The 16,753-nt window shown below is 44.0% G+C and overlaps 1 protein-coding gene across 3 annotated transcripts in view; it reads left to right on the top strand.

Annotated features, from left to right (window-relative positions):
* Enox1 (ecto-NOX disulfide-thiol exchanger 1) overlaps positions 1-16,753 on the top strand; it is a 567,937-nt gene that overhangs the window by 226,626 nt on the left and 324,558 nt on the right. For all 3 annotated transcript variants that reach the window (XM_052190902.1, XM_052190899.1, XM_052190900.1), the window contains exon 4: positions 10,006-10,112. The gene's annotated coding sequence lies outside the window, so the exon portion shown is untranslated. The remainder of the gene's footprint in view (positions 1-10,005; positions 10,113-16,753) is intronic.

The raw sequence follows: 16,753 nt of genomic DNA, 5'->3' as shown, positions 1-16,753 counted from the left end.
ACACCACACACATGTATTGAACACAAACATGTGTTCACACAAATAAAATGCCTTTCATTCTAGACGACTGCCTCTACTCCCAACCAAACCAAAGCTGTAGTCACATTGAAATTAAGAAAATCACTCTGTAGTACCTGAAACGGATGATGGCTAGATTTATTTTGAAAGAGTTCCTAGATGAATCAACTGACAAAATCCATCAGCCCAACAGAAGAAAATAAGAGGATCAATGCATAATTCAAAGGAAAAGCTAGTATCAGACAAACAGTGCCTTACTAATGATGTAAAAAAAAAATTGAAATGTAAAAGGGATTTCTTCAGGTGAAAATTCTTTGTTTAGATCTGTACCCCATTTTTTAATAGGGTTATTTGAATCGCTGGGGTCTAACTTCTTGAGTTCTTTGTATATATTGGATATTAGGCCTCTATCAGATGTAGGGTTGGTGAATATCCTTTCCCAATTTGATGGTTGCCGTTTTGTCCTTTTAACAGTGTCCTTTGCCTTACAGAAACTTTGTAATTTTATGAGGTCCCATTTGTCAATTCTTGATCTTAGAGCATAAGCTATTGGTGATCTGTTCAGGAACTTTTCCCCCATGCCCATGTCCTCTAGGGTCTTCCCCAGTTTCTTTTCTATTAGTTTCAGTGTGTCTGGTTTTACATGGAGGTCCTTGATCCACTTGGAGTGAAGTTTAGTACATGGAGATAAAAATGGATCAATTCGCATTCTTCTGCATGCTAACCTCCAATTGAACCAGCACCATTTGTTGAAAAGGCTATCTTTTTTCCACTGGATGTTTTTGGCTCCTTTGTTGAAGATCAAGTGACCATAGGTGTGTGGGTTCATTTCTGGATCTTCAATCCTGTTCCATTGGTCCACTTGTCTGTCACTGTGCCAATACCATGCAGTTTTTAACACTATTGCTCTGAAGTATTGCTTGAAGTCAGGGATACTGATTCCCCCAGAATTTCTTTTGTTGTTGAGAATAGTTTTAGCTATCTTGGGTTTTTTGTTATTCCAGATGAATTTGAGAATTGCTTTTTCTAACTCTGTGAAGAACTGAGTTGGGATTTTGATGGGGATTGCATTGAATCTGTAGATTGCTTTTGGCAAGATGGCCATTTTAACTATATTAATCCTGCTGATCCACAAGCATGGCAGATTTTTCCATTTTCTGAGGTCTTCTATTTCCTTCTTCAGAGACCTGAAGTTCTTGTCATATAGATCTTTCACTTGTTTGGTTAGAGTCACACCAAGATACTTTATATAGTGCTCAACATCATTAGTCATTAGGGAAATGCAAATCAAAACAATCCTGAGATTTCACCTTACACCAGTCAGAATGGCTAAGGTCAAAAACTCAGGAGACAGCAGGTGTTGACGAGGATGCGGAGAAAGAGGAACACTCCTACACTGCTGGTGGGGCTGTAAGATGGTACAACCACTTTGGAAATCAGTCTGGCGGTTCCTCAGAAAACTGGACATGACACTTCAGGAAGACCCTGCTATACCTCTCCTGGGCATATACCCAAAGGATTCCCCAGCATGCAATCAAGACACATGCTCCATTATATTCATAGCAGCTTATTTATAATAGCCAGAAGCTGGAAAGAACCCAGATGTCCCTCAAAGGAGGAATGGATACAGAAAATGTGGTATATTTACACAATGGAATACTACTCAGCAATTAGAAACAATGAATTCACAAAATTTTTAGGCAAATGGTTTGATCTGGAAAATATCATCCTAAGTGAGGTGACCCAGTCACAAATGAATACACATGGAATGCAATCTCTGATAAGTGGATATTAATTAGCCCAGAAGCCCTGAATACCCAAGGCACAGATCAATCGCATAACAAATGACTCCCATGAAGAAGTATGGAGAAGGTCCTGATCCTGGAAAGGATTGATCTAGCATTGGAGGGGAATATAAGGATGGAGAAAAAAGGAAGGAAGTGATTGGAGAATGGATGGAGAGAAGAAGGTTAATGGGACATATGGGGAGAGGGGGGTCCGGGAAAGGGGAAATCATTTGGAATATAAACAAAGAATATAGAAAATAAAAATATTAAAAAAAAATATAAAAGGGAGCATATTCAATCATCATCTGATGACAGTTTAAACTGTTGGTGTAATCGCAGTGATTGAGAGCCTCCTGCTGTTCTTGTGGGGGACCTTGGTTCCATCACCAGCACCCAGATGGCTCACAACCATATGTAACTTCCATTCCAAAAGATGCAGCGCCCTCTTCTGGCCTCCAATGGCACTGCACTCACGTTATAGTTAACACATACTCAAGGAAAACACTTGAACACATATTTTTTATGTCACCTAAAATTAATCTGCCACAATTTTGAAAGGAGTGAATTTTGGGAAAATATTTTTGAAGGCACTTTAGTTGCATGTATCCCATTCACTAAAGCACTAATTAACTGCATTAAAGTGTTTTGCACATATTTTGTAATAGTCAAGACTTGGAAGTCTCGAAACTCATAGTGTACCAGTGGGGCTACAGATGGCAACGTATCTGTTCAGCATGATGTGGTGCAGCATTGTATTAGTGATACTTTCCCTGCTATGATACATTTTTAAGAAATAACTTAAAAGGAAGAGTGGTTTATGTTGACTCAGGTTTTGGATGTTTTGGTCCATGGTTGCTTGAACCCATCCCAGTGGGCCTTTGACAAGGCAGATCTTTACGGTGGAGGATGGAGCATGAGATGGAGAAGCAGACATCTCGTGGTATTTGGGAAGGAGAGAGAAGAGAAAAGACAGGGGTCAAGATGTAGCTTTTCAGGGTGTGCGCCCAGGGACCTATTTCCTTCCCCTCCACCCACTTCTTACTCTACACTACCCCTGATAATGGCATCATCTGAGTCCATGGTTCCAGGGATCCACTGGTTAAATCACAGCCATGGCATGCAGACACTTCCCTGAAGTCCATCATCTGTGATCCAAGCCTTCAAGTCAAGAATCTGCCGAAGACATTTCATATTTAAACTCAGCAGCCAGCCACTAAGCAAAACAAGCTGGTCTGTGCCAGTCATAAAGAGCAATGGTACAGAAATATTCTATGTAGTATAAGAATTATTTAAATAGCATAACAAACGCTTCCAAAGAGCTTTAAAAGGTACCAGCAGATAGGCACGCTCCCAAGTATACATTTATGTATGCTTGTACGGACATGGGCTGAACCTGCATGTTTGCATGTATGTGGCTGAGCATAATATTGTTTGTGTTGATTATTTGGAAAGTGGAGCTGGTGAGAATGAAGCTGGAATATCTTGGCAGGTTTTAATTTTTTTCAGATTAATTAAAATTTCTGGTTCTGTCATGTAGCACTTCTAAGAAAAGCCCTAGGGTATGGTTGACAGTCTTACAATGGAGACTTTATGCTACTGTTTCTAAAAAGCTAGTTAAAATAATCCTGTTCCTACTCATAGGATGTTATGATTTCTATTAGATATCAAACTTCTTGATTAAAGCCTGCATCCAGTCTGCATTGTGCTAGGCTCGTCCACACAGGACGATGCTCCCTCCGGTGTTGCTCTGCCGGGTAGGTAGGTGTGGTCCTTTTCTACTGTTTTTCCCCTGCCAACCTCACGTGAGGCTGCGGTGCCAACCCTTTATGTTCTCTGCAATTAGGATCCATGCTGTGTTGTTCATGGTTAGTTACTTGGGATTGGAGTTAATTCATACCCCCTCCCCCACCCCAAACAACAGCAGCAGCCTGTTTAAGTACGTGCTCATTTCCATGAGGTCCATCCACTGAGTTTGGTTTGCCTGTGAACTGCATACTGCCAGAACTGTCCTGCTGTGGTGTGTGTGCGTGTGTGTGGTGTGTGTGTGTGTGTGTGTGTGTGTGTGTGTGTGTGTGTGTGTGTAGCTCTGTGTAGAATACTGGGTTCCAGCCCTGTTTGTAAAGAACCAAGGTTAAAAAACAGAAAACAAAACAAAACCCTACCAGAAGAGACCTAGCCCTGAAAATCAAAGTATGTGTGGCATTGGCGGGCGGGGAGGCATAGGGGTTTGGGGAGAACTTAAGGATACATGCTCTACTATGTTCATAGCAGCCCTATTTATAATTGCCAGATGCTGGAAAGAACCCAGGTATCCCTCAACAGAAGAGTGGATACAAAAAATGTGGTATATCTACACAATGGAGTACTATTCAGCCATTAGAAACAATGAATTCATGAAATTCTTAGGCAAATGGATGGAGCTAGAGAACATCATACTAAGTGAGGTAACCCAGACTCAAAAGGTGAATCATGGTATGCACTCACTAATAAGTGGTTATTAACCTAGAAAACTGGAATACCCAAAACATAATCCACACATCAAATGAGGTACAAGGAGAAAGGAGGACTGGCCCCTGGTTCTGGAGAGACTCAGTGAAACATTATTCGGCAAAACCAGAACAGGGAAGTGGGAAGGGGTGGGTGGGAGGACAGGGAAAGAGAAGGGGACTTAAGGGACTTCCGGGGAGTGGGGGGCTAGAAAAGGGGAAATCATTTGAAATGTAAATAAATTATATCGAATAATAAAAAAAAAGAGTGCTTGTGTTTGGAGGGGGTATTTTGTGATCCATGTCCTTTGCACATTGGAGGGGTCAGCAGGCCAGAGGGCATGTCTCATTGAGAGCCATTGACTGTGCCCTTGTTCTGGCCCAGCTGTGTTCTGCAGGAGCTGGCCAGCACACTCGATGTGAGTGAGTTCCAGACTTAGCTGAGAGGGAAGCGCATTGCACTGGCAGAGCCCCTAGTATCTGATTTTTACCCCACATGTGGCACCCTTCGGTTATAGAAGCCAAGTGGTTTATAGAGATAAGAGCCTAAGTCAGAAGGGTGAAAGAAAGAAGAGCTTTCTCATGTTGTGGAGAGGATATAAGTGGTTTTTAAAAAAGGAAAAAAAAAACTTATCTGAAGAAATGTCAATCCTAAAGACCCTGTAGGCTGGCTACTGAAAAGAAGTGGGCTAGTTTAAATAAAAAATAGGAGCTTTCATATAAAAATATTGCTCATTAATCACTGTATCTTTTGTTTGACTTCCTATCTAAATTATGCTACCACCACTAATTTAACACTTTTATAAGCATGCGTGTAGAGAGAAAAGTAATGAATGGTCCCATTCATGTCAGATAAAAAGTTAGGAGTGTCTCCCTGTCACAGAGGCAACAATGAGTCGAGGAAAGTCTGCAGAAGCAACTAGGGCAGTGGGTGGGTGGCTGATTCACCGTGGTCTGGCAGTAAGTCAGTGAGCTGTCCCCAATACCAGCACAAACCTTGATCCTTTCCAGAAACATCCTGGCTCCCTCTGAGCACAGGGCTGAGACGCTGGGCCAGCCTCTCCGTACCTCAAGGAGGCGAGCAGCCTGCTAATCGTTTTCAAATTAACTGCTGCTCGAACAAGGACACCCAGAGGAATCGTTGAGACTGAAGGATTCTTCTTGCCGGCCAAACAGCGACATCAGTCCATTGGTCGGTGGTCTTTATGCTGAAAGTCTCACGGTTTTCAGAAAGGCACGTACGGAGGACGATGTCAGAGCAAACTTTATACTGAGCTGATAACCTGGCAAAAGATACCTTGTGGGCTGCTTGAGTGAGGTCTTCTGGGCAGTTCAGCTCCAGGCTGGTTTCCCAGCACCCAAAATGGACCACAGGGACAACCATCCAATCAACGTGGCACATATGAAGTTCTCACGCGGGTTGGGGAGTCTCCTCCCACCACCTCCAGCCTAACTTTTCATGATATGCTGCAGTGGGGTAACCAGACCTCAACTGTCCTGCACTTTAAAAGGCAGGAGATAGAGAGAATGACCACGGATGCCAGTGCAGACTAGTTTAGGCCTGTCGCCATGGATTCTTCTCACCATTCCTGTCTTCCCACCTCTAGACGCAAAACAAGACTTCAGCTTTAAGCCCTGCCCTTAAGGCTGCCAATGGCAGCAGGTGCTTGGCTGCGGAGTGCCTTGGGATGCAGCCATTTCCGGTGATGGATGAGGCAGACTGGGCGCTGCAGCTGGAAAGGAGCAATGCGCCCTTCTCCTCCACATGTCTCCTCCCACGCAAGAGCTTGTCTGCATAGTCAGTCATCTCTGCTCTTGCTGGGGGAGTTCTTTGCCCAAAATAAGCCTCCTGCGGGAACCCTTCCCTGAAGGTGTGACTTGCTTCTTGCTCTTCTGAAGACCAGTTCCTATGACAAGCAGACGTCCTGTGAACAGAAGGAAGACTCACCCCGACCCCAATCCCAAATCTTTTCTTGGTCACAGGTGAAAACTCATTTGACTACACTGCCTGTTCCAGGGCATGGGGCTGGAATAAGCGTTCCTATGACTCCATGTTGCTTCCCTCCTAAGAAGAGGTTTGAGGCTCCAGGCTCAGAAGGTCCCGCCCCTGACCTGGCTGCTGGGGGAAGCTCCACCCATCACCTGTGGTGTCCAGTCTCTCTCATTTGGGCTGTGTGCTTCTACAAGCTTCTTGTTCTGATTGGAGTATATGTCCTTTTGTCTCCTTATCTCCTCAAATCACAAGCAGCCAGTTCTCTGACCACCTCCCTCCCATGAGTCCTACCCAGACAGCTAGTAATAGAGATGCCTTTTGTAAATCTACCATGTCCACCCCCAGCCCCCGTTGACATGTAAACATAGGTGGCCCTTCCCTCAGTCACCCTTTTTATCAAAAGCCAGATCTTCAGCTAGTTAACGTTTGATGTGTATTTATTTGCCTTTCCTAAGATTGTCGGGCTTTTCTGAAGTTAGACACTTCTGGACACTTTTAAAAACATATAATTATCATCAAGCTTGCCTAATATTTAAGTGCTTGAAAATATTTGTTCAACTAAAAAAATGCCTTAATTAATCACAAATGAACACTGCAAGTTTTTAAGAAGCTGAGAGTCTTCTAAACCCACCTTAGGACCAGAGCTCTTACTTCCCAAGGTGTGCGAGGGCCACAGTAAATTGAACTCCCAAGAAAAGCTATTCTAATTAAACACCGCAAGTACAAAGCAAAAGGGAATCAAAATATTGTGTGTCTGCCCCATGCCATCTCAATAACGAAGGATGTACAGCACCCCAAGGGATTGGCTGATTTCTGTGGTAACACTCTGCCAAATGGTAGTTTGGTTTTTGCTCCGTGTAAGAAAAGACAAATAGAAAACCAGACGGGCAAGCCAAGAAACTTGTTTTAATTGTTAGCATCTTTTCCTGGGACCATCAGAGAGTACGGTCATGATTAAAGGGTTAGAGAAATTTATCATCCTTCACCTCTCCTGATACGGCGCGGACTCGCTTCTGGGCACTTAGTGCCACACAATGAGTGTCCACCGCTGCCAAAGTGCTTGTCATCTTAGGAAATGGTACCCCGCAGGCAGTAACTCAAGAAATGTAAGTGGAGGGTGGTAGAGATATTGAGAACTGTTAGTTGGGTGAGGAAGCCAATGGTGACGCCAGACCATCCTCTCCTTGGCTTTCCCTGCTCTGTGCCATCTCCAGAAAGCAGTATGTCATCCAGAGCTGCAGTGGAGCAGATTCATACATATTTACCAGTTGCAAATTAGGAAGTGCACCCCAGAGAAGAGCCACTCTCTTTGTCTTCCTGCTTTTCTCCCCTCGCTGAGGATGCACTGCACTTTAAACACCCGGGACTCACAGACTGCTCCAGGAACTTGTCATATTCCGTGTATACCAATAAGGTCTTTGTAATTTAAATGGAGTCTTATTTTCCAATTTAGAAACTTGTAGGGGAGACAGACTGGGTTTCTCCTCCGTCCTGCGTCAAGGCTTTGATGCAATGATTTATTAAGGTACTAGTGGAGATATTGATCCTGCTAATAGCTTCTGCCTGGCCTCACAATGTTTTACATTTTCTTCGTCTAAAAGACCATATTCCCTTTCTCCTCATCTGATTGACCATAAATGCTTTGGCCTTTTCCTCAGTAATTATCTCACTCACCAAGGCAGTGGGTAAAAGTCAAGTATTTATAGACTAATTAGTGAAGTCAACTCGTCTAAATAGAATGTTTTGCATAATATAAGGAAGTGCCAGAGAGTACTGTGAAATTGGCAAAAGTTTGGTATGCAGAAGTGGGGGTGAAAAGGCACAGTTAGGGACAGACGTGTGCTCCAGGTGGCAGTTGTCTCTTGTGTCACTAAGAGGACACAGCCAAAGCCATCCTTTCTTAAAGCACTGTTTGTTGTAGCATCTCACCTAAGGCTATTCTCCTTGTTTTATTTTGTTGATGTTGTTATTGTTTTATTTTGTTGTTGTTGATTTTTCATTTTTTAAAACTTATCAGTTATGAAAGTTTTAGAATATCATCAGGTTCTGAATTTATTTCAGGTTTATTCAGGTTTCAGATCTTATTTTGTGTGTGTGTGTATGCACACTCATGCATGTGTATGTGCACAAGTGCCCGAGTTATATATGTACATAGTGTTTATGCATGCAGGAGCTTATGGAAGCCAGGGTGGGTATCTGATCTCCTAGAACTGGAGTGATAGACACTTGCAAACTGCCATGTGGGTGCTAGGAATACCCCTTCCCACAACACACACACACACACACACACACACACAATCCTGTTCAAAAACATTAATCCCTCTTAACCTCTGGCCTATTTCCTCAGCCCCAAGATTTACATTTTCAGACTTTATTATCTCCAGATAAGGATGGCATCTTTAATACCATATAACTCTTGACCAGATAGAATGCAAGGAAGAGCCGTTTCCTTACAGGTAAAGCTCCTCTGTGCTTGCTGTCTTAAAAAAGTAGTAATTCTCACAGAATGGAAAATGAGCTTGGCTCTGAAACCCAAGTGCCACTGGTGTAGTAAAAAGTGCCCGGGCCAGGAGTCAGGAAATCTGGCTGAAGATGCAGAGAATGCGGCTCAGCGCAGATGAAGCACTCACTGCTCAAGCCGGGAGACCGGAGTTCAATCCTTCGGACCCATGGAACGGTGGGAGGAGCGAATTAACTCCAGAAAATTGTCCTCGGACTTTTACATGTGTCCCATGACACATGCTCACCAGCACATCAAACACATGATGCACGTCATACATACGCACATTACACACCCATGTACAATAATAAAGAAACAAACAAACAAATAACCAAACTTTTTAAGGTTAAAAAAAAAAACCACACCAAAGAACCCTGGTTTTCATCCTTCCTTTGTAACCAACTTCATATGTTCTTGCATGGGCCACGTGTGTCTTTTGGATACCAATTTCTTTGTTTTGAAACTATACGTACAAAAAGCCCATTATAGAAATCAAAGGTGATAATGAATGCTAAATTACTGTATAAAGTGTATGGAAATCTAAAGAAGTCACTTTACAAAAAAAAAAAAAAGTCTGGAGAGATGGCTCAGTGGTTAAGAGCATTGAATGTCCTTCCAGGGGACTTGGGTTCCATTCCCAGCACCCAGGTGGTGGCAGTTCACAACTGTCTATAACTCCAGTCCCAGGGAGTCAAACACCCTCACACAGACACACATGCAGGCAGAACAGCAATGGGCATAAGATAAAAGTAAATCATTAAAGAAAAATTTACTCCTTAAGAAAATAAAATAAAAAGGCATCTCCAGTGGAAGGGAAGTCTGCTTAAGGTTTAATTTCAAGGTAGATGTAGGCAGCTTGCAGCCCAGAATGCTATTAAGTCAGTAGCCGTGCTCTCTCTTCGTACGTGTGCTCCCTCTGATCAAGGGGATGCCTGTGCACCCTGTGTGCATTTTGGGAGAGGTGAAAAACCTCTAAAGTCACAATGGTAACTGTGCAAATATGCAGGAGTGTCTCACTACATAGACAAGTGCAATTGCTTCTGTGTCCCTCCCCCACACGTGGCATTGTACACTTAGATAGGTACTGTGTGCTTTCTTGCAGTGCGCCAGGTCTAGAATGAGAAACAGGATCAGTAATGAAAGCCCGTGCCCACCTTCAGTGAAGATGATTGGTCAATGTCCAGCACATCTTTAAATCCCCCTCTTTCTCATTCTTCTCAGGAACTAACGATCTGCAAAACCAGAAGCCAAAGCAGGACTGAATCCCACAGGAGGGAACAAGACAGGAGTGGCCAGCCACTGTAAGTGAGCTGGCTCCCAAGAAGCCGGTGAGTATTCCAAGCTACGGAGACCAGAGCTTCGGCCAAAGGTCCAGCCCAGGCCACCTTAAGAACACAGCTTCCCTGTTCCCACCTTCCTGTATGTCCCTTAGAAGAGTAGAGGGGGCCCTGCATTCACTCCACCTGCATTGTTATTACATAAACTACTCAGTATGCTTCCCAGCTCAGCATGGTTGAGGAGCCAACCAGTCCCAAATCAAACAGTACCGCGTGCATTCAGTTGTGGTGCCTTCCTTTGAGTCTTCCTTCCCACTGGCTGTGCCTCGCACTCATGCTTGAGTTCCGGTGGTGGCGTTAGGCTGCCTGTGACTACTCCCGTTATCCCATTTATTTCAGCGTCATCCAGTCCCCCTCTCTGCCCCCATTCTGCCGTCTACAGAAAAGCCTCCAGAATCAACTCGTCTTCCTGGGTATTCCAAGATGCGTAGTTTTGTTTTGTTTTCTTTTGTTTTGTTTATGATGATGGTGGTGGCAGTGGTGACGTCGAATGATTAAATCAGGGCAAAACCACATCCCTAAACTAGTTTACGATAAAGTTCCTATGGCTGACAGAGCTCCACCCTTAACCAAGGGCGCGTGTCTCTCTACTCTAAAGCTGAGGGTCTTCAAAATCATCTGGCGGAGACATGATTTGTCTAATCATTTTCTCAGCAGAGGTCTGGATCTCTACTCTTACCCTGATGTGTGTGAGGTCAGGCGGGTCTTATGCGTGGGTGGCTCCTTCCTCACATAATTGGAAGGTTGAAGCCTTCCAGTTATGACCTAGCCGGAATGTATTATATCGACTTTGTCATGTGTATACTATTTATTCTCAGAAGTGGCCAAGATCTTACTTGGGCTGTAGGCATCGAAGATCTCAGTAACTGGGTGGGGGAGGGGAGCGAAGAGATGAAAGAAAGACAGGAGGGTGAAGGGCAGCCAGACCTTAACCCAACCCACAAAGTCTCTGCTGGCCTGGGAGTCTGTGTAAGGAGAAAGGAAGGGGCTGGAAGGAGGGCACAGGAAAAGGGGCGAAGGCTCTTTGACTACAGCAAACGCCTCCAGGCTGATGAATATGTTATGATGTCTTGTTTATCTCCTAGACTAGAGGTGAGCCCTTTTCCGTGGCTTCTAGGATTTTCAAAACTGAATCAGCTGGTGGCCTCCCTTATATGCCCCCCTTCAGGACATCAGAGAAGTCTCCCTCAGCAAGATTGAGGCTGTCAGTAAATACTAAAGCACTTTCTTTTTAAGCATTTGCCTGCCTGAGGCTAAGCCCTCAAAGAGGGTTGTTGAGGGTTGAGGGGCCTTGGTCCATTGGAGAGAGGGTGGGGACAGATTCAGGCATCAGGATCTGGGGTAGGACAGGGGCAGGCCACCCAGGCAGGCCAGAAAGACGCTGAAACACATGGAGGTTCCAATTTCTGAGTCTCTCTCTCTCTCTCTCTCTCTCTCTCTCTCTCTGTGTGTGTGTGTGTGTGTGTGTGTGTGTAAAACTGAAATGCTCCAGCTTATTGAGTGTCCTCTAACTGGAAATGCCTTCATCCTATAGCTCAGGGGCATCTGTGCTGGTCGCGCTTCCCTGCACTGCCTGAGGTATCCATGGAAGGATCCAGCTTAGGGAATCCCCAGGAGCCTAGAGCAGCAACTGTGGCATCCGGACATCGGTGTAATTGAGTGAAGGTGCAGTGTGCTCTTCTGCTTTACCGTCCTGGTATCATCAAATGCAGTCATCAGGAATCGCAGCTTCTTAAAGCTGACTGCATTGCAATGTTCCTTTTTAGATAAAAGTGGTTTGGGTATATAAAAATGCTTCATAGCTCAGAGATATCTGTAGCATTATGAAACAAACACACCGTGTAACTGTAAGAAGACAAGCCCCCAAACCTAGTTTAATAGTTCCATCCTGGACTCTCATTTTTGGCCACTGCCAGCTCTGTTCTGTTAGGTGAGGGTACTTGGAGCAGGGCTTAAGAAAGCATTCCTTGGAGAGATAAAAGTCTCTAATTTTACCTTAATTAAACCTCACATGTAAAGTCTATGAGATGGCTCAGTAGGTAGCGGTGCCTACCGCTAAGCCTGACAGCCAAGTTTGATTCTCGGTGCATACACGGTAGAAGGAGAGAACCAATGTTTGATATTTAATCCCCTTATGTCTACCATGCTGCACACACCCAACAAACATCACACATGCGCGCGCGTGTGCGCGCGCGCGCACGCGCGCGCGCGCACACACACACACACACACACACACAGTAATAATAATTGAAGAAGTTATATAAAGGCTCTCTTGTCTGTGGAAATTCAGGGGACCCAGAGATTTACTGCAGTGCCACCGAATTGTGCCAGGAGCTTACTCTAACCATTGTGGGTTACTTATGATCTACTAACAACAACAACAAAAAAAATCAGTAGCCATATTTTGTGATATAGAAGCCCTGCCTATAATAGCACAGGCCGAAGGCTTAAATTACTGTTGTGATATCGCAGGTTTATTGAACCAATATAATTAACTCTCTTAAGGCAACACAAAGCACAAATTCTGTGCGATATATACCCTGAAAAAAACTGTTAGGGCAAAAGTTCTCATGGTATTCATGGAGCATGTGATTGTGGGGAAGTCACTTGACACCCAGGAGGTTCTATTTCCTCCTGTACTTGTGGTGGCTGAATGCTGCACCAAGCTACCTTGAGTTGCACATACAATCCCATTCAATCTCAGGAGTTAGGTGGACTTTGTCTGTACTAGGGTATAGGGTAAGAAAGTCATGTTAGCAGAACACTTGAAATTCCTCACAAGGCACACCAGCACACTTGACTCTGTCTCCTTGTACTGTCTGGTGTCCAACTTCTCCCAGAGCTAGCTAGCATTGGGTACTTAGCTGCATTTGGACGATTCTTATTTGTGGACAACAAATTCAATATTACACCTTATACCCTGAGCCTCCCACTTCAGTGTTAGTCTCTCTTGAAACTGGAAGACATGGCTGTGGGCTTCAAAACAGCCTGAAGGGTAAGCTCCCACATTGGTCCTGAAACCTGCAATTCTAGAACAGGATTACTATAGAAAGACATCATTATGTTGGAGACCTGAGAGGCTCGGAACACACGTGCATACAAAAGCCTTTTGAGAGGCTTAGAACATATACACACATATGCAAAAGCCTTCTATAGATCCTACTTGGATCTATAAATTTCAGCTATGTTAAAAATAAAACATCATCCAGAAGTCAAGCATCACCGTCCCCAGGCTGTTTTTGCACAAATTGTCTTTGATCATAGCAGAAGCAAAACTTCTGTTTTGCTGAAGTAGGGAGATGGACTGGAGATAGATGAAGCCGGTAGCAATAATCAGTTATTTTACTAGCTTTGGGGTTAAACACAAGAACCAGTCCTTTGCCTTTACCAAAGGTTAGCATTCAGTAGGCTGCTCTTCTAAGGTTAGGGCTTCATGGCTAGCTTGAAATGTGTTACCACCAGCCCACCGTTGGCAGGATTGCTCTCTGCAGATCACTGGGAGGCCCTGGAAACCTTGGGCAAAGACCGTCTTTGTTGAATGATCAGAGATTTGCTTTTTTGGTTGTTGACATTTTAATTTAAATCACTGATATTTTGGTGTGATATAACTGATATAAATTCTACAGTCATTCTGTTTTCTCTTAACTTGATTATAAAAGGCTGACTGGGTATGGTGGTTCAGGCTTGTAATCCCAGCACTTGAGAGACGGATGCAGGAGGATCAGCTATTTAAGAATCATCTTTGACAGCTGGACAGTGGTGGCGCACGCCTGTAATCCCAGCACATGGGAGGCAGAGGCAGGCGGATTTCTGAGTTCAAGACCAGCCTGAGTGAGTTCCAGGACAGCCAGGGCTACACAGAGAAACCCTGTCTTGAAAAAACCAAACCCAAAAAACAAAAACAAAAGAATCATCTTTGACTACATAGAGTTCAAGGCAAGCCTGGGCCACATGAGACACTGTCTCAAAATAAAAACAAACAAGTCCACCTCAGAGTAGAGGGGAATACAGAGATCCAGAATGGGCCTCATAAGTTAAGTTACCTCAGCCCACCCACACCCTAGGCCCTGAGCCCTCGGATGTCTGAGTTAAGTCTGCCCACAAGTCCCCCCTCATCTTCTGTCACTTAGAATTGGAATTCTCTGACTTGAAACTCAAATAATTCTAAAGCTTGGGAGGGGGGATCCGGAAGAGCCTAGGGATCATTTTACTTGTAAGAAATTTTGTTATTTTTTTTAATTTAAGAAGAAATGATATTTTCTTCATAGTTTGTTTCCTCTGAAAGGCTTCCTCCAAAGGCCTTGGCCTTTCTGCCATGGGTATATTTGGTCTTTGTGATCCCCTGGCCAGTCTATTGGAGAACACACAGCCATACACAAGCAGAGCAGGGAGTAATCACAATTAGAGGATTCACCTGCCTCGGACAACAGAACTGAGGGTAAGGGCTGACCTGTGTCTTCTGGGGTTCATGGCCATGCCTTGTTATTAGCAAAGTCCCCCACTTTCTGAGCTACCTTTCTGGAGGTTCGCTCTCGTTGGGCCCTAGGATAGGTTTTGTGAGTGTCTTAAACTACAGGGATGTAGTTCAACAGCTATGGTTTGTAGTAGTTGATCACAGTTGTTAGCTCAAAGGAGTCAATTCAGATAGTAAAACTTCTGAGTTTCTTTTTTATGTTTTGTTTTGTTTTTTGAGACAGGGTTTCTCTGCATAGCCCTGGCTGTCCTAGAACTCACTCTGTAGTACAGCCTGGCCCCTAACTCAGAAATCTGCCTGCCTCTGCCTCCCAAGTGCTGGGATTAAAAGTGTGCGCCACCACTGCCCGGCTAACTTCCCAGTTTCTTACAGGCCAGATTTCTGGACAGAAGCATTCCCCTTGGGCCCGTGTGACGGAAATGAACCACAACTGTACCTGCGCTGATCTTATCCAGTGACTATATAGCAGGTTCACTTTCTGCTCCTTCTCTGTGATATCTTCATCACTTCCGCTTTTCAATCAGAAGCGACGTTTTATCTTCACACCATTCCCGAATATATTTAAAGTTTTCTTTTTTCCCACAGGTATCTTGTCATTTGCTGACTACATGTAGTAGGTTACTATGTCCTACAGGGCTCTCTGGCTTTGGTGAAATCATTTTGTTTCCATGCTCTTGTCTTCAGTTTGTTTTCTATTAAGGAAACCAAAGAAGATAGAATCTTAAGAAAATGAACTTGACAAAAACAAACACAAAAGCAGGTGGTGGTGATGGTGGTGGTGGTGGTGCTAGTGGTGATAAACCTTTCTCTTCTAGAAGCAAAATTCAGACTCCATTGCCTCTTACCTCCCAGTCAGTGGATGGGCTTAGGCCTACGTTCTCTGAGAAATCAGTTGTCTGTTGCCAGCCATGAGGCCAGAAGATTCACCAAGCTGCTTCTTCTATGATTTTAAGGTTCTTTTCTTTGGAATAAGCAAACACATCTTTCCCGGCCTGGGCTCCCACTGACCAGCAGGCGCTTTCAATTATTAGTTTCTTCCCAGAGTCAAGTAACACACATTACAGTCCTGCCTGATAAGGTGACACTTTCTTGAGGAAGCTTGACTTTTGTCCCAGTGGTAGCTTATTGTTCCTGGTGGTTCTTGTTGTGCTTGTATCTCTGCCCCCAAGGTTTAGCAAGGCCTTCAAAGCATAATGAGCAGGCTTACTGTCATTGGGCAATAGGCTCATTGTGTTGACGGCTGTCTGCTTTTATCAAGCCACATCTGTGGAGATGACCATGCACTGGCCCCAAGGGGAAGAGAATAGAGGGGCTGTGGTCTTCACATCAGGGGAAAGCAGGATGCTTGTTTAGATTACAAGAGGCCAAGAAGCAGTTGCATACCCAGCCTCGCATTTTATCAGAGTTTTAAAAATTAAATGCCTAACTTTTTTCTCAATCTGGCAGTAATCATCTCTTTGTGATAAATTAAACAGTGCTAACATGAATTTTCAGCCAAAGAAACTAAGGCTCAGAGCAGGCAAATGTCTCTCTGGGTCTGCAGTGCTGGGGAATTGGCCTTACTGGCTGTGCTCTTGCTTTTCAGTTGAACAGTAATTTAGATGAGGATGTGTTTCCAAGTTGAGCCACTGCAGTCACTAATTGGTGAGGTCATCTATGGAAGAGATGAAGGGAGCGATGACCAAGACAGTCTTTAAAGCCTGTGGCTAAGGGATCTGAAGGCTGTTAAGCAGAATCATCGTGAGGTGTAGGAGATAACTGGGGATTTCTGGACAGTCAAAATCCACATTTTCTTCATTTTTAGTAACAGAAAAATGAAAAGAAAAAAAAAACATGCCTTATAATGAAGATAAAAATACAAGCAAAAAGATGACCGAAAGATCTTTACTGTAACAGTCCTTTCTGTTGGAAGGAGGGCGCAGGAAGACTAGATACTGTACTTTGATGATTCTGGACCAAGAGCCATGGTGTGTAAAGCATTGTCTAAGAGAATTCAATGCCCGCACTGACATATTCCTATATGATATACTAATGTTTTGTAATTAGTATATTGTCCCCATGTATCTTGTCTGTTCTTCTCCTACCCAGGAGAACTATCTTGAGGGCTGGCCTTGTAACCCTGCCTCTCTCTCAGTGCCCTTCATCCTCCCACATGCCC

This window comes from Apodemus sylvaticus, chromosome 8, assembly GCF_947179515.1.
Source record: "Apodemus sylvaticus chromosome 8, mApoSyl1.1, whole genome shotgun sequence".
Classification (NCBI taxonomy): Eukaryota; Metazoa; Chordata; class Mammalia; order Rodentia; family Muridae; genus Apodemus; species Apodemus sylvaticus.
The sequence above is the reverse complement of the archived record's forward strand: the minus strand, read 5'-3'. Positions and strand labels throughout refer to the sequence as shown.